The sequence below is a fragment of the Dryobates pubescens genome, chromosome 4 (genome assembly GCF_014839835.1).
Source record: "Dryobates pubescens isolate bDryPub1 chromosome 4, bDryPub1.pri, whole genome shotgun sequence".
NCBI lineage: Eukaryota > Metazoa > Chordata > Aves > Piciformes > Picidae > Dryobates > Dryobates pubescens.
Window position 1 is genome coordinate 45,945,443 of NC_071615.1, and position 16,597 is coordinate 45,962,039.

Genomic DNA, 16,597 nt, shown 5'->3' on the forward strand with positions numbered 1-16,597 from the left:
ATTGTATTATCTTTCACAAAGATGTTTGTAACATTCAAATTAATATCTGGACTTGCAATTCAATGGGAAAAAAAGCAGGTTTGCAGAGAATTACCAGCATTCAGAAAACTACCTCACTTCCTTCTACCTTGTTTTTGTCAGGTAAAGCACAGGAAACAATGACATTTCACAGAAGCCATCTTCAAACCACAAGAGGCACATGACCACATGACTGCATTAGATAAATCCAGTTCTCTTTAATAAGCTGCCAGCTCACATTTTAAAGGCTTACTTCTGGCAACCATTTCTGATACACAGTAAATGTTTCTTGATGTCCTGCATATAATTGGTCATTTGAGTGTGAAAGAATGGAAGAATTGCTTGGTGAAAATACTCAAGATGATCCAAGTCCTCTCATTTGCCTTCAGCTGCGCTGGTCAGACTGAGGCAAATCATTTCAACCAGCAAGGAATATGAAAAGATAAAGACACATCCATTAGCACCTTGAGGTTTTTCATTACAACCCACCCAACATCCTGCCATCGGCCACATGGAGAAACCCATGCTGTGGGGATGGGGAGGGGAGTGCAGAATCATCACTCAGTGACAAAGAGGGGCTCCCACAGGCCACTTTGGGCACCGTGAGGCCCAAGATCCGTTCAGTGTAAATGTGCTGTATGAGGCATCATGAAGATCAGAGTTTCAGCACCCCTGCAACCTCTGTTGGATAGAAATGAGCACCTGAAACACTTCAGTTGCAGACCACGGATGCCTTGACCACAACAGTTAACAAACCTAAAGTGCTAAATGAAAAACCAGTTCAGGTTCTCTGTCTCCAAGTGATTGTAAACCTGTGTCACAGCTCCATTCCTCAAATGGCTAGAAATTTAGTCACTGTATTTGCAATCTACATACTATGCTTTAATTTGTATAACTTTGTCCCTCTCATATATCCCTCTGAGATAATTTTTAGGAATAGGAACCAAACCCCCTCTTTATTTTGCTAGCGTAAGTGTGCTCAAGTTCCTGCCACTTGCAAGATGAGATCTCTGCTCCCTGCTCACTCCATCACATCTCTTTGCATTTCTCTGCATGATACCAGGTGACCCAATGCTCAAAATCAGATCTTAGCAAGGTCTATTACAACAATGTTGATGTTTCCCTGTCTCTACTGCAAATAACATGCCTACTGCACCTAAAATCGTCACTCGCAGCTGAATCATATTCACAGTTTTCTATCAGCTTCCCAGCAAACAAAACCCCCATTTCTCTTCATTTTTATCCAACACAGCTAATTGAGCAGTTTCCAACTCATCCCCCATAATTTTGCTTTATTCCTTTGCATTTCTACTACTCAGTAAGAATCTTGTCCCATTCTTCTGCACCCCTGGAAGAGCTGGAAGTCCTTCCAGGCTCAGCAACACCAGCCAACTTCATCTCATCTACAGAGTCCGTAAGTGCATTCCTACATCTTAGTGCAAAGTCACTACTAAATACACCAAAACAAGAATGACCAATACATCCAAGCTGAAGACTACTTTATTTTAACAGTTTCTACAAATGAAAGCTAGGATTGAGGACTGAAAATTTTGTCTTTTGGAATTGAAGGTTAATAATTCTTAGGACCTTTTTCAGTTCCCAAAATGGTGCCTTCTATCATTTGTTTGGGTTTGGGTGTTTGTTGGTAATGACAACTACTAGCATTAAGTAGATAAGAGTATTATTCTTTCATACAAACAGCAACTTCTTCCTTTTTCCTGTGCTTCCTTTTTCCTGTGCTGCTTCATCAGTAAATTTGCGGGCGACACCAAGCTGGGGGCAGGAGTTGATCTGCTGGAGGGTGGAGAGGCTCTGCAGAGGGACCTCGACAGGCTGGACAGATGGGCAGAGTCCAAGGGCAGGAGATTGAACACATCCAAGTGCCAGGTTCTGCACATTGGCCACAACAACCCCATGCAGAGCTACAGGCTGGGGTCAGAGTGGCTGGAGAGCGGCCAGGTAGAGGGACCTGGGGGTACTGGTTGATGGTAGGCTGAACATGAGCCTGCAGTGTGCCCAGGCAGCCAAGAGGGCCAATGGCATCCTGGCCTGCATCAGGAACAGTGTGGCCAGCAGGAGCAGGGAGGTCATTCTGCCCCTGTACACTGCACTGGTTAGGCCACACCTTGAGTCCTGTGTCCAGTTCTGGGCCCCTCAGTTTAGGAAGGAGGTTGACTTGCTGGAACGAGTCCAGAGAAGGGCAACAAAGCTGGGGAGGGGTTTGGAACACAAGCCCTATGAGGAGAGACTGAGGGAGCTGGGGTTGCTTAGCCTGGAGAAGAGGAGACTCAGGGGTGACCTTATTGCTCTCTACAACTACCTGATGAAGGGAAGTTGTAGACAGGTGGATGTTGTTCTCTTTTCCCAGGCAGCCAGCACCAGAACAAGAGGACACAGTCTCAAGCTGCACCAGGGGAGGTTTAGGCTGGATGTTAGGAAGAAGTTCTATACAGAGAGAGTGATTTGCCATTGGAATGGGCTACCCAGGGAGGTGGTGGAGTCACCATCACTGGAGGTGTTCAGGAGGAGACTTGATGGGGTGCTTGGTGCCATGGTTTAGTTGTTTAGGTGGGTTGGATTGGTTGATGGGTTGGACACAATGATCTTGAAGGTCTCTTCCAACCTGGTCCTATTCTATTCTGTTCTATTCCATTCTATTCTATTCTATATGAGTAACTTAAGTCTAACATGCCATTTATTTTCATATACATTGTACATTTATGTGCCTAACAAGATACTATGACTATTTCCATGGACTGTAGTGGAACACCTCTAGCAGTATAGTTATGCTTTAATAGATTGCAGAGTGAGGAATTAAAATAGCAGTTAGTGTTAGTAAGTGTATCAAATTTCCTGTTCCAGTGATGGTCCAGTAATTCTTGTACATCACAGTATGGCATTTATGTAAGGGGGGAAAAAAAGTCCGTGTCAGAGGTAATTGAACTGCAGTGCCTGCAACTCCTAGTTACACAGAGTCTGAAATCCACAGGACCCTTCAGACAGTGATGGATGATAGGGATTCAGCATTTCACATCACAGAGAGTCTTGCAGTCTTTCCTAAATTGTGGTGAAAGTGCTAGAAAGTACAAGCCTGCTCTCCCAGTGGCAGCCACCGACAGTCTCCTCCTGTGCTTCTCTAGAAAACATTTCCTCAGCCCTTTTGAGAAAACCAGTCTACCCTCACTGCCCATGTGAGCAGTGATCTCTGCAAACTGTGCCAACCCACAAGTCAGGCAGCATGGAGAGCCATCCACTTGGGACTGGACTACAAAACACACTGGGTTTGGCATTAATTCAGAATGCTTGCCAGAAGGCTGATTTTTCATCTTAATGACCATCCTCTGCTATGAAAACCAAACAAAAGACAACAAATTGTACAGAGCAAGAAAAAAGAACACAAGAAAAAACCCCACAGTGTTGCCATTTTGAAGCATCTCTGTGACCCATGAAAACAAGAGTTTCTTGAATACAGGAATTTTCATAGCTCTTTTAGAGATCTGCCATGTTCTAAAGTCGTCATCTCTGAACCTGAGCTTTGGTAAAATACCCTCTGCAGCTTCAATTTGCTTTCTTGCTTTACAAGCTTGTGTTCAAAATAGATTAAGTACAAGTTCAGAATTAGCAAAGAAGAAAAATAAGCATCAACTAATACCATGTGGCTAACAGCTTGTTTTCTTTTTAATACTGGTTCAACTCCTAGGATTACTTTTCAGCAGCAAAAAAGCATAAAGAGGAGAAGAGAAATAAAAAAAAAAAACCCTTGCCTTCTTTCTATCTGATTTTTTTGGTTTGGGATTTGGGAAGAAAAATTGAGCTAATTTTCTGATATATTGCCCCCTCCTCTCATGGAACTCCGTAACAATTGATCTCCAAGAAATAATAATGAAAATTATGCTGAAATGTAACAGAACCATATGGTTAATGGAAGCTCAAATAAATTATCAGACTAAGTCATTTTAAGGATGTTTATCAACTAAGTATGGAGAATAGAATAGAATAGAATAGAATAGAATAGAATAGAATAGAATAGAATAGACCAGACCAGGTTGGAAGAGACCTTCAAGATAATCAAGTCCAACCTATCATCCAACACTAATCAACTAAACCATGGCACCAAGCACCCCATCCAGTCTCTTCCTAAACACCTCCAGTGATGGTGACTCCACCACCTCCCCGGGCAGCCCATTCCAATGGGCAATCTCTCTCTCTGTATAGAACTTCTTCCTAACATCCAGCCTAAACCTCCCCTGGTGCAGCTTGAGATTGTGACCTCTTGTTCTGGTGCTGGTTGTCTGGAAGAAGAGACCAACCCCCTCCTGGCTACAGCCTCCCTTCAGGTAGTTGTAGAGAGCAATAAGGTCTCCCCTGAGCCTCCTCTTCTCCAGGCCAAGCAAGCCCAGCTCCCTCAGCCTCTCCTCATAGGGCTTGTGTTCCAAACCCTTCCCCAGCTTTGCTGCCCTTATCTGGACACGCTCCAGCAAGTCAACATCTTTCCTAAACTGAGGGGCCCAGAACTGTATTGGCCAAATGGTTTACTTCAGCTCCCTCGATATTACAGAAAGCAGTGTGTTGATGACTGCTCACAGGCTGATTTGAAAACAATTCCTGAACAATTCTTTTAAATACTTATAATATTGGACTCAGCTGCTAAGTAGAAGCTAATGTATTCTATATTCTAATTTTCCAATACACATGTAAGTGCAGTACACTACCAACTGAAGCAGAAACCAGATAGTGTTAATATGGCATCCAAAGAAAACGTGATGTGTAGGTAAATTATGCTACTGTCAGCTTGTTTTTAAGTGTAATTAGTGAGAAAAAGCCTGCCTGCATTAGCACATTTAAAATGTTTGTTTGTCCAGAACTAGTGACCTTATTTTTTAAGCTTTATCATGAATTAATTCATTTTTATAATACATAACTTAGTGCTAAAGTTCCTTTCATAAAATTAAGACAGATGGTGTTCTTACAGAGGAGTCCAGCAGCTGGGAAACAAGACAACTGCAACATATTAAGAGGTTTTCTCTGTTGATTCTGGTTAAGTCCTTTCATCCTGCTTCATCCTTAAATGGGCAACACTTAGCAACCTCACAGGGATGCTAGAAGGCTTTTAGAAATAATTACAGGACTTCACATTTGTTGTGCAGCATTGAGAAACACTTATTTTCTTAAAACCTCACTGCTGCAATCTTAACCTTTTCATGTGCAAAATAATAAGCACTTCACACTCAGCTCAGTTCTCTTGCTGGCATGTGGTCACTCCTTACATCCTTCCCAGTCTACAAAACATCAGTGTATTTAGTCCCCATTCAGCACTGAAAAAACAAACCCTGAGCGAGCTTGCAAATTATGGCTGAGTCCCTTTCCTAGCATACTTAAAGCAGTGAAGCAGAAAAGGAGAAACTAGGCAAAAGGGGGAAAAAATAATAAAAAAAGCCAGGCAGAGAAGGATAACCAAAGCAGAGTATTAAAAACACTAGAGCTGGCAAACTGGGTGTGCACGTAAAGAAAGAAGAATAGGATGATCCTTTACAGGTTTCCAGAACAGAACTGCCTGTGCTCCTGACACATCCCCATTTTCACCTCTCTGGCTTACCACTGCATAGGGTTTTTTGTGAGATCATAGCATTTACCTGTGGGGAATCAGTTGCTTAAGTAACTAATGTTTAACAAGTAATTGAAAATAGTCTTAAAGACCTATTTTGAAAATACAAAGGACAATTAATGTGGCCTTCCAGTATCTGAAGGGGGCCTACAGGAAGGCTGGGGAGGGACTTCTCAGGATATCAGGTAGTGATAGGACTGGGGGGAATGGAATGAAGCTGGAGGTGGGGTGATTCAGGCTGGTCATGAGGAGGAAGTTCTTCTCCATGAGAGTGGTGAAGCCCTGGAATGGGTTGTCCAGGGAGGTGGTTGAGGCCCCGTCCCTGGAGGTGTTTAAGCCCAGGTTGGGTGAGGCTCTGGCCAGCCTGATCTAGTGCGGGGTGTCCCTGCCCATGGCAGGGGTGGTGGAACTAGATGATCCTTGTGGCCCCTTCCAGGCCTGACTGATACTATGATACTAAGTCACACCTATATATTGCTGGTATCACAACTGACCAATTCTTTTCACCATATACTTACCCATTTAGAATTAGAATAGAATACAATTAACCAGGTTGGAAAGACCTTTCAGATCAGTCCAACCTAACATCCAACACTAATCAACTAAACCATGGCACCAAACACCCCATCCAGTCTCTTCCTAAACACCTCCAGTGACAGTGACTCCACCATCCCCCTCGGCAGCCCATTCCAATGGGCAATCACTCCTTCTATGAAGAACTTTTTCCCAACATCCAGCCTAAACCTCCCCTGGTGCAGCTTGAGGCTGTGTCCTCTTGTTCTGGTGCTGGTTGCCTGGGAGAAGAGACCAACCCCCACCTGGCTACAACCTCCCTTCGGGTAGTTAACTAGTTTAACTAGTACCATCAGGATTTTAGACTTGCAGCCAATAACTAAGCCTCTGTTTATACAGAGGTTGGTGAAAGAATAATTCCAGATTTATTCTTTATCATAGATTTTACTTAAACAGTAGACCAAGCAAAGTAAATCTGAAATTAAGGTTTTCAATTTCAAAAGGCAAATCCAAAAAAAAAAGAAAAAGAGAAGTTATTAGTGAGAGGAAAAGAAATGGAAAGTTGGAGAACATAAGGGCAGGGGAGGTCTGGAACATGTTTAAACTACAATATGAGTATCTGCAGGATTTGTACCCAGAGGAAGTGACAAGAGAATTCGTGGTATCGTAGTATCAATCAGGGTTGGAAGGGACCACAAGGATCATCTAGTTCCAACCCCCCTGCCAGGGGAAGGGACACCTCACACTAGATCAGGCTGGCCAGAGCCTCATCCAGCCTGGCCTTAAACACCTCCAGGGACGGGGCCTCAACCACCTCCCTGGACAACCCATTCCAGGGCTTCACCACTCTCATGGGGAAGAACTTCCTCCTCACGTCCAGCCTGAATCTCCCCACCTCCAGCTTCATTCCATTCCCCCTAGTCCTAGTCATAAGAAGGTTTCCAGATCCAGTGATACAAATTACCTAACAAAGAAGGAAAAGTAGGATAAGCAGAGAGCTTGCAAGTGACAGGGAAAAAAAAAGCTCAGCAGAGGAAAACTATGGTCTCAGATCAAGAAACACCAGCACAGAATGAAATGTGCCAGACGCTGGGCCTAGTGAGAGAGGTCAAAGATACCACAACTGAACAGAAGCAGAACACGAATCAGGAGCACTAATTTGGAGTCATACCAAGAATTCTGGAAGACTTGTCATGACAAACTGCAGATCCAGTTGCTAGAATTAAAAAAACAAAGTATTGCACCATGTTTAGTGTCATCTCCCTAGGAGACAAGAAAACGTACTGTCTACATGAGAAAAGGAGGAAAATAATTTAGCCAGTTAAGACAATTGCTAGTCTAGTCTCAAGAGTTTGCTAAGCTTTAGGGAGAAAACTGAGTAATAGGTGGATAACTATGATATGGATTCAGTAAAGCTAGAACAGGCCATGCTGATAGGTCTCATATACAACAGCCACACAGCAAGCAAGCACAGCCCTAGCGTGCAGCATGTCAAATAACACGCCATTGTGACAACATGATTTCAACAAAATGTTATTAGGTGCTATTGTTTTTATTACAGTGTTCACAACACTGGTCTTGGGCTCAAATCTGCTGCCCTACATAACACATACTTACTCTCCTCTGTACTGCCTCTGGCTCTGTAGGTTGGTGACCCACCTCCACAGGCTCCCTGCCCCTAACCAGGGGCTGCCACTAGCTGCTCTTAACCTCTCTAGGCAAACAAAGCTGTTTTGCATGCGTGTGCATGTGGTGAGAGGGTGGGAGGATGAAAAGCAAACAGGATCAGAGAGAACTGGTGGAGGAGCAAGGCAAGTGTGCTGGTGCTGGGGAGCAATCTGAGGAAGAGCAGGTTGCTGGGAGACCCTTGCTTCTTACCCCACCCACATCATCCCATAACACTCATGCAAAGGATTTAATACTTAATGATACCATGATGCTTGTCTTTCAGTACAGCAAAATATCTCTGATGGTACAACATATTTTAACCAGAAATACCCTGCCTAAAAGCATTCTGTAAAGATAACTGAGCATTAATGTCACCACACAAAGCACAGGTTAAACTTCTGAAATGCTGCTGCTGTGAATGTTCAACCAAGATACCTCCACGTGAAGACAGGAGACTACTGAGATGCCAAGGACTAGAGAACTACTCTCAAGAATTTATGGGAAAACTATAGTAGTTAGATTTATTGTTTAGCAAATTAAAGACTGAACAGATCAAACAGAAATGTGCATAGCAATGTTAGATATAAAGCTGATCTTCTTTTAAAGTTAATCCCACACCTCTCCAAACCCACAGGAAAAAGGTACGACAAACAGGTACCTACTGCAACATATGCACAGTGGCTTCACAGAGAATAAAACCTGGCCAGCCAACTTGGAGTAAAAAGCAAAGTGATCCACTGGAACCAGGTGTGAAGCTGGAGAATCTCACATGAAGTCGGGGGATGGAGTCATAGTTATGCAGTATTTATTTAAAATACCGACTTCATCAACTTTGATTTTTATTCTTCAGAGCGCTCTGGCTCCACCTTTTCAGCTTTTTCGCCACAGGTTGTAAGGCCACTTCCTTATAGCCAATATGGTATCTGCATTTCTCAGTACCACAGCTCAGAACTCCCCTAGGTATTTAATCACAGCTGCATAGACTCATTTCGTGCCACATTCTCGCTCTCAGACCAGGGGAATGCCAGCATTCAAGCAATGGAAAGCCCCTTGTCTAATGTAACTAAATTAATGGTAGGTCAGATTCCTAAAATAACTCTTCATTCTGAGCCTTTCTTTTTTTTTTTTTTTTTTAAGAAAAACCCAGAAATCAAACACACAAATGTGACCACTAGTATTGCAAAAAAGAGGTTTATTGCCAGGAAGCTGTTATTCAACACCAGAAGCTGCAACGGAATGGATTCGTTAAAAATAAAGCATAAAGGCAGATGTACAAAAAGATTGAGCCTTGTAAACTACAGGATCAGCTACATCTTGACAATGCTAGTTATTCTCCTAGTAAATAAAAAACACCCCAAGTCATAATTTGCTGAGCTTTTTTATGGGAATAAAAATAAGCAAGTACACAACCGCAGCACGGCTTCCAAACTTTGGCTGAAAACACCTTAGGAACGTTTTGTCAGGTGGAGTTAGTTTTTTATCATTTCACATCCAACAATCACTTTAGTACATCAGCCACCAAGACCAAACAATTAACTCCAGCACTGCTCCCTGTCCTGCCACACAGCAGCCTCTGGTTGCAACTTCTCTGCCTGGTCTGAGCTGGCAGCGCTCTGGATCCAGAGCAGCACGCTCAGTCCTAATGGAAAACAAATGTCTCCCATTAATTATTTGACGAAGTTGGAAGTACCACAGAAGAACTCTAGAAGTTCATCCAACTAAACAACCCTTTTCCAGAAACAGACAGGCTGCAAGTAGCTGCTGTGACAAGAAACTAGATAAGCTAGACGTTCATTTCATACTCAGATACACAACTGATGATCCGCACTACCTCTCCTCATTGTTAGAAAAATGAGCAGAAACAGTATCGCGGACTTCAAAAGGCAATCTGCAGCCCAGCCCTTGAAAAGAACAGCTGTACAAATACAGACCGCAGCTAGTCACAGGCTGGCACGCCGCGGTACTGCCGCTACCAGGTGCCCAGCGTGCGAGGAGCAGCGCCGGGCTGGGCGCGCAGGCAGGCACCCCGGCTGCTCTCAGAGCCTTTCCTGGCTCTGCCTCACCGTGGCGATGGCTGGACGCGGAGAACGGCGCTGGCTGACAGCGATTTTCAGTAAAGCCGCCTCCAGTACCCGCAAGCGCCCCGGCTGCAGAAGTGCCAACAGAGCACTCCGGAGGTCTCCTTACCCTCTGACAGGACGACGAAGCCCGCCGGCTCCAACGTCTTCCCGGGCCCAACGGTCAGCGCCAGCGAGCTCCGCACCGGCCCCTCGACAAGCGACAGGACCGAAAGGGGCTGGACCGCCGCCCCTCTCGGAGCAGCGGTTTGTGGGCACTGCACAAACCGAAATCCGGCCGGGGAGAGGGTGGCAGGGAGCGCCTCGCCCCCGCGCCAGCCTCCAGCAGCTCTCCACAGCCGGGCACGCCGGCCAGCCCCAGCCTCGCTCCGAACTTCAGAAGACAGAAGATCAAGACGAATCAGAGCTCCGGAACAGCTTTTCCCGCTCTGCTGCACCAACTCTGTCCAGCAGCAACCCCTCGCCAGCCCCGGCTCCTCTCCCGCCCCCTCGCCGAGTTTGCCCGCCGGGCCAAGCGGGTGCGAGACGGTACCTGGGACAGGCGATGGACGAAGCGCAGACCGGCTGTGCTGAAGGATGCCCGGCGGGCGAAGACGGCCAGCCCCACTGACAGCGCTTCCTCCTCCTCCGGCTGCCGCCCGTGCCCGCCCGCCGCGCTCCGGGGCCGCTCCCCTCTCGGCTCCGCGACAGGGAGGTGCCGGGGCAGCGCTGCGCCGCCACACGGCCCCGCTGCCCGGCACAAAGTTTGTGCAGCGCAGCCTAGAGGCGGTGGCAAGATGTGGGGAGACGCCTCCGCGGGGCCGCGCCGGGCAGCTCCGCTCCGCGCTCAGCCCGGCCGGCCTGGCGCCCCGGCCACTTCCTCTTCCTCCGAGCTGCAGAGCCGAACCCCGCGCAGAGCCAGAGGCGCTTCCCGCCTACTCCACCGACGCCGCCCGAAGGGGAATTGCTCCGCCCGCCGGCCAGGGCTGGAAGTCCCTCACGCAGAGCTCGACTCAGCCCCCTCCCCTGGCTTTGGCCCCTGCTGTAGCTTTGCTCCTTGCCCTTCAGCCCCAGCCAGAAGAGGACCTGGCGTCGGTATTTTCAGTCCCACAGTCAAGCTAAGCGTGGGCTTAAAGCAGTGGACTGGGCTTAAAGCCTCTTCCAATCAGAGCCGGCACATTCCCCTTTACTGTGTCTGTTCCCTCATCGTCCCTCAGCCGGTGGCAAGCCCTCTCTTCTCCAGATCAAATGTTCGAGCTTGCCAGCTTTCTTGTCACAGGACTGTGAGGGGAAATAACAGACCTGGAGAGAGTGTGCAGAAGAGAAGCGGATACTTTTTCCAAGCTACTGGCAGTGTTGTTACCTTTGTTGGGTATGGTCAGCTTACTGCCTACTAAGCCGCTCACAGGCTCTGAAACAGCACTGCTACCCGGACAGGCAGTCCTGTATGTGTGCAAGGTGCCCTCCCTTCCCAGAGGCAGAATATTTGTGTTAAATTTCAATAAGTTCAGTGGCCTCTTTTCAAGCCTGCCCAGGTCCTGGACAGTTTGTCAGTGGCACCCCTGAGTATGTGGTCATGTGTAGACAGGGCAAGTAGATCCTATCAATTACTCCGTGTCCTTGGAAAAGATGTTCCAAAACAACAGGTCTCCACTTGCTACTGCCTTCGAGGCAAAGTACAGAGCATTAAAGTGCAACTGTCTTGAGCCCAACCACACAAGAAGCTTTTTAACCCATTTAGCTGTCCACCCACCCAGACTACAGAATCCTAGAGCACATGCAAAAATAGCAGAGGAGCCAGTGCCAAGCACCTCACTAAAGTTGCCATGGCACCCAGTACCATCCCCATGCCAACAAATGCAGCCATTTTCTCATAGAAGACAAAGAGTTGGTGTGGCATGGTATCACCCCTTCTAGACATGTGAAATGCACAAAAGCAAGTCTGTGCCAGGGGGACTCAGTTTTCCCAGTGACTGATTTCCTTGTGATTCCTCAAATTGTTCCTCTGTCCTTTTCTGTAAATGGGTGCAACATTTGCCTTGCTTCAATTGTTGGGGACCCTCCTCAACCCACTCTAAAAAGTGCAGAGAGCAGCTGCTCGCAAGAGTGAGCAGCTGCTAACTCTTCATGGAACTCTCAAACACAACCCAGCTCATTGCACAGGTCAAGTTCTCAGAAGAATCTCCTTCTTGATCCTCATTCTTTGCTGATAGTCCGTTGCCTACTTGAACCTTGCCTCCCAGCGCATGGGTCAGGAAGACTGAGACAAAGGAAAGACAGCTCCAAGTACATTGGCCTTACCTGTCCTCACATTCAACAACAGGCCTTAAGCCTCTTGCTGTTAATAGGGTTTTTTTGAGAGCAACATGAGGCTCTACAAGCCATTGTGTGTCATGTTCCTACATGCCTTGACAACATTTCTCACAATTCACAGGGTGTTAGGGGTTGGAAGGGACCACTGGAGATCATCAAATCCAATGCTCCTGACAGAGCAGGACCATAGAATCTAGCTCAGGTCGCACAGGAACGCATCCAGACCTGGCTTGGAAGTCTCCAGAGAAGGAGACTTCACAACCTCTCTGAGGAGCCTAAATCCTTCATCATAACCTGTTCTTGCTTCCACCATCATAGCTTTGGAAGAAAGTTCAGTCAGGTGTTCACTATTTAGTCTAGCTAATGTCCCAACTCATAAACTTGCTTTCCTATTTGGATGTTCCACTCTTGTACAAGGAAAACCTGCCATCTCTCGTATGCTCCTTTCAGAGCTGCCTCCTATGGTATCCTATTTACCAGTTCCCCATATAATCCAAAGTTCACTCTCAAGTTGAAGGACTTGCCTTCCTCACTTCCTTCAGGATCCTGAGCTCCACTGTGTGATTGATTCTACAGCCAGGGTTGCTAGTATCACATACCTGAACAATTTTTCCTTGTTAGTGGACATTCTTTTATGCAATACCTCCAATTAGCCCATTCAGTGTATCTACCAAGAAAGCTACCTGAAACCTGCTGGATTGTTTGCATCCCACCATATTATCCTTCCTGATGTCCAGATTAACTACAAGAATCAGGATCTGTGACCCACAGAGGTTGCTGAGCTGCTAACCAACCTTCATCATGAGCAGCTGGTCTATAATCACCAACATGTCACCCTCAGCAGACTTTCCCTTTGATCGTTAGCATTCTCAACCAGCCTGGTATCCATTCATACATTTCAGCTACTCTCTTAACAGGAGGAGAAAAACCTTTCACCCTCATCTTCCCTCTCTCCAGAAAGATGTGTATTGATTCCAAATGTCATGCTTGTGGAACTGTGCTTTCCAATGTTCATTGTACTTCCCCTTATTAGGGCAGAAACCTCTTTAGCAACTCCTAAAACACTCAATTAATACTGAAACTGCTTGAAGCCCATGTGCCCAGCTGACAACTATAATTGCTACACTTTGTCCACCTAAGAATCTCTCTCCCTACTATGTATGTGCATAAACCTCACTTCCTTCCTAACTGCAGAGTATTTCTATGTTTAAGGCTAGAATTGTGATCGATGAGATCCAGCTGAAAATACTCCTTCCACTTTTCCCTCCAGTGCCATCACAGAACAAGAAAATTTCCCCTGGAGTGGCCTTTGTCCACATTCAAGTCCTCTTAAAGCACAGTTCTCGGTATCAGCTTGTAGTCAATAGCCAAAAGCATAACATCAAAACATTGGAAGTGGGGAAATCAAGTCACTTCACCAGTGCTGAATCACAAAGCAAACACTAACAATGCATAGGAACTTTACCCATCTCCTTTTTCTATTTCCTTCTCTGTATTTTGTTTTCTCTCCATTTCTTTTAATTATTTACACAGATTTCCTTTTTCCTTGTCCTCCTCCATTTTTCCACCTTTCATTAGTTTCTCTGGTTTTCCAACTGTGTGAGAAAGCAGCATGCAGTCACATCAGGGTGCCATGTAATTGAGCTGTTTTTCTCATACTACTGTTAAAGCATATGGGGAAGGATTGCTAAGTGTGTAGGAAGAAGTGAAAGTGCAGCTTTCCCAGTATTATAAACACATCAGGTCACAGATAGCTCCAGAAGGGGCAACCTGGACACCAGATGTTGTAGACTTCATAGGATTTGCAGATCTACACCGCTAGGTTCGAACTGAAAGGATATCTGACAACATTAAAGACTTTTGCTGGTGCAAAATCTTCTCAGATACAAAGAGGGATATCAGCATCAAGAAAACATCATTCTGGGATGACCATAGATTGCTATGAAGTAGCAGTCCTGTACAGGCACTATAAACCTTCTTTCCTCCCCACACATCAGTCAGTAATAGACATGTCTGCAAACTTTGAGCTATCAGATAGGATGCACCAAATTCAACCTGGAATTCCTCCACTCCAGTGTCAAATACAGAACCCATTAAGACACTTCTGCTCTTCTTAAATTTGAATTAAAACTTTGTTCCACAGGATTTTGGACATGGAGTCTTTTTCTGACTGCAAAAGTGTATTACAGAAGCAGAAGATTAATAACCAGGATAGGATACCACTACAACCGCTATTTAGGTGTCTGCACTGAAATTCAAGAAGAGAAAGATGGTTCAAGTGCCTGCTATCAAGGCACATAGCTGAAGCACAGCATGCAATCTAAATTCACTTTGCACATCCAAACTGTTGTTTCTAGATTACCACTGGGAGAACTTCAGCACACCACTCTGACCTGCTAGTGTTCATAGATACTGCCTAAAAATATAGTTTCCCTATTTTGAAATTACCTGCCTCTTTAGGAAGCATTTTGATACAGATTTCATTTGGCAAGATATGATCTGGAATTCTGTTCTGACTGTAGCAGGTATCTCATGTGCTCCTCTGAAAATAGGCAGCGATCTCAGGAAAAATCTGGTGTACTTGGAAAAAATAGAACAAGTATCCTGGACATCTCAAGAGTTTTTAAAACATGTGTATCTATACAATATAAATACATAAATATATTAAAGTGTGTGCATACACACAGACACATCCCCCCAGTACAACTACAATAAACTACTGCAAAACACAAGTGACTTAATTAAATAGTAAAGTACTGCTCTAACAGCCATTTAACTATAAACAACTGAAGGACCTTATTGCTTTAATCAACAGTAAGACGTTGCCCCTAGACACTCCATTAGGAATATTAGATTACCTTAGGAGTTTGAAAGCGCTTTGAGATATGCTTCATTTCTGCTTCTAGCCAGTGTAATCTCTCTTGTAAATCCACGTATCGAGCACTGCAGAGGTCTACAGCCTCCTGTGTCACAAGCAGGAGCGATCACGTTTTCCATTTGCACTCTGTAGCGCCGGGTGCAGCAAGATCAGTGCAGGTGTAAATTGCTGCTGGTAGGGCATTGGAGAATGCTGCTGTGCCAAGTATCTGTACTTCTTGTGGCACAGGCAGAGAAGATTACAAATTGTGAAAAGCAGCAAGAAATCACACATGCAGCATTCCTCTTTCATGCAAGGTGTTTCTAGTTATGCCACCAGATAACCAATTGCTCATTTATTCCAAGCGTTACTTGAACTAATTGGGAAGACCCACATCAGTGTAAGCCTTTTTGTGCGTGTATGAATTCAGTGTGATGTTACTGTTGTTTTCACTAGACTCCAGCATTCAAGTTAATCACATGCTACCTTTCCAGTTTTCACAGTAGCATAAAACATTAAAAGCTAATTTAGAACAAAATTCATTTCCTCTGTCAAAAGGCAACAGACACCTACAACATCACATCAGACGGGATTCAGCAAAACTTGTTACTTGTGATTAAGTTCATCAGAAGCACATAAAAATGCTGGCACAGTAGTTTTGCTATTTACCTGCCACTCCAAAAAAGCACATTCAGCATCCTCCGAGATGTTTATTAACAAGACAAAACATAAAAGGCCAAGCACGAAAGTCAAGACTCCATTTGAGACAGCCATTTGCTGTATTCCTCTCATTCACTGTTACTGTTTGTCTCAAATCACCAGTACAAACTATCTTACTCTTCAAGGATCAGACTTTTTTCTTATTTGTTGATAAAAAGCCTTTTTGACTTCTAGTTTGTGTTTTGGGCACTGCAGCAGAAAGAACATCTGTCCTACTAATGCCAAATGTGTCATTCCCCCTGTACTCCTTTCCATTTCCACCTCAGTTGATGGGAATCAGTGTGATGGCTAGGGAATACCATTCCTTTAGTTTTGCACAGCTGCTTAGTGCCAAGCAATCTGCCACCACAGCAGCTCCAAGAAAGCATCTGTAGCTGTCTGTCCCCTATCTGGTTTGGATTTGTTTTACCAAAGCTCTTGTGCTCTCAAGGTCTTGAATGTCCTGTAGCTCACTACAGGTTTCAGTCATCAACAGGATGAAGCACTCAGGATGTACAGGTGATTATAAACTTCAGTGGAAATGAAAATGCTGATAAACTGTGTTCTCACTCCAAAGAAATTACTTCATTGTGTGTTATTCAGCAATAAGCCATAGCTTCTCAGAAATACCAGGAAAACTGCTTCCAAAGCACAGAAAGAACACTGAGACAGAACAGAAAGATATGGAGAAGTCAGGTCTATGCTGCTGCTAGGGAAAATCCAACCATTGCTGGTGATGGTGTAACCCTTTCTGCCCCATTCAGCAGCACACAACCTAACCTCTGCACAAGAGCAGCAGCTACTTCTGCCTTTCCAGGGTTTCAGCATAGGGAAGGATCTTATGCACATGCGTGTATTCATAATTTT

General features: G+C 45.1%; 1 protein-coding gene across 1 annotated transcript in view; it reads right to left on the minus strand.

The window, feature by feature from the left end:
• Positions 1–10,059, minus strand: part of RFTN1 (raftlin, lipid raft linker 1) — a 117,389-nt gene extending 107,330 nt beyond the window's left edge. Inside the window, exon 1 of the mRNA XM_054161223.1 lies at positions 9,992–10,059. The gene's annotated coding sequence lies outside the window, so the exon portion shown is untranslated. The remainder of the gene's footprint in view (positions 1–9,991) is intronic.
• Between the last annotated feature and the right edge of the window lie 6,538 nt (positions 10,060–16,597).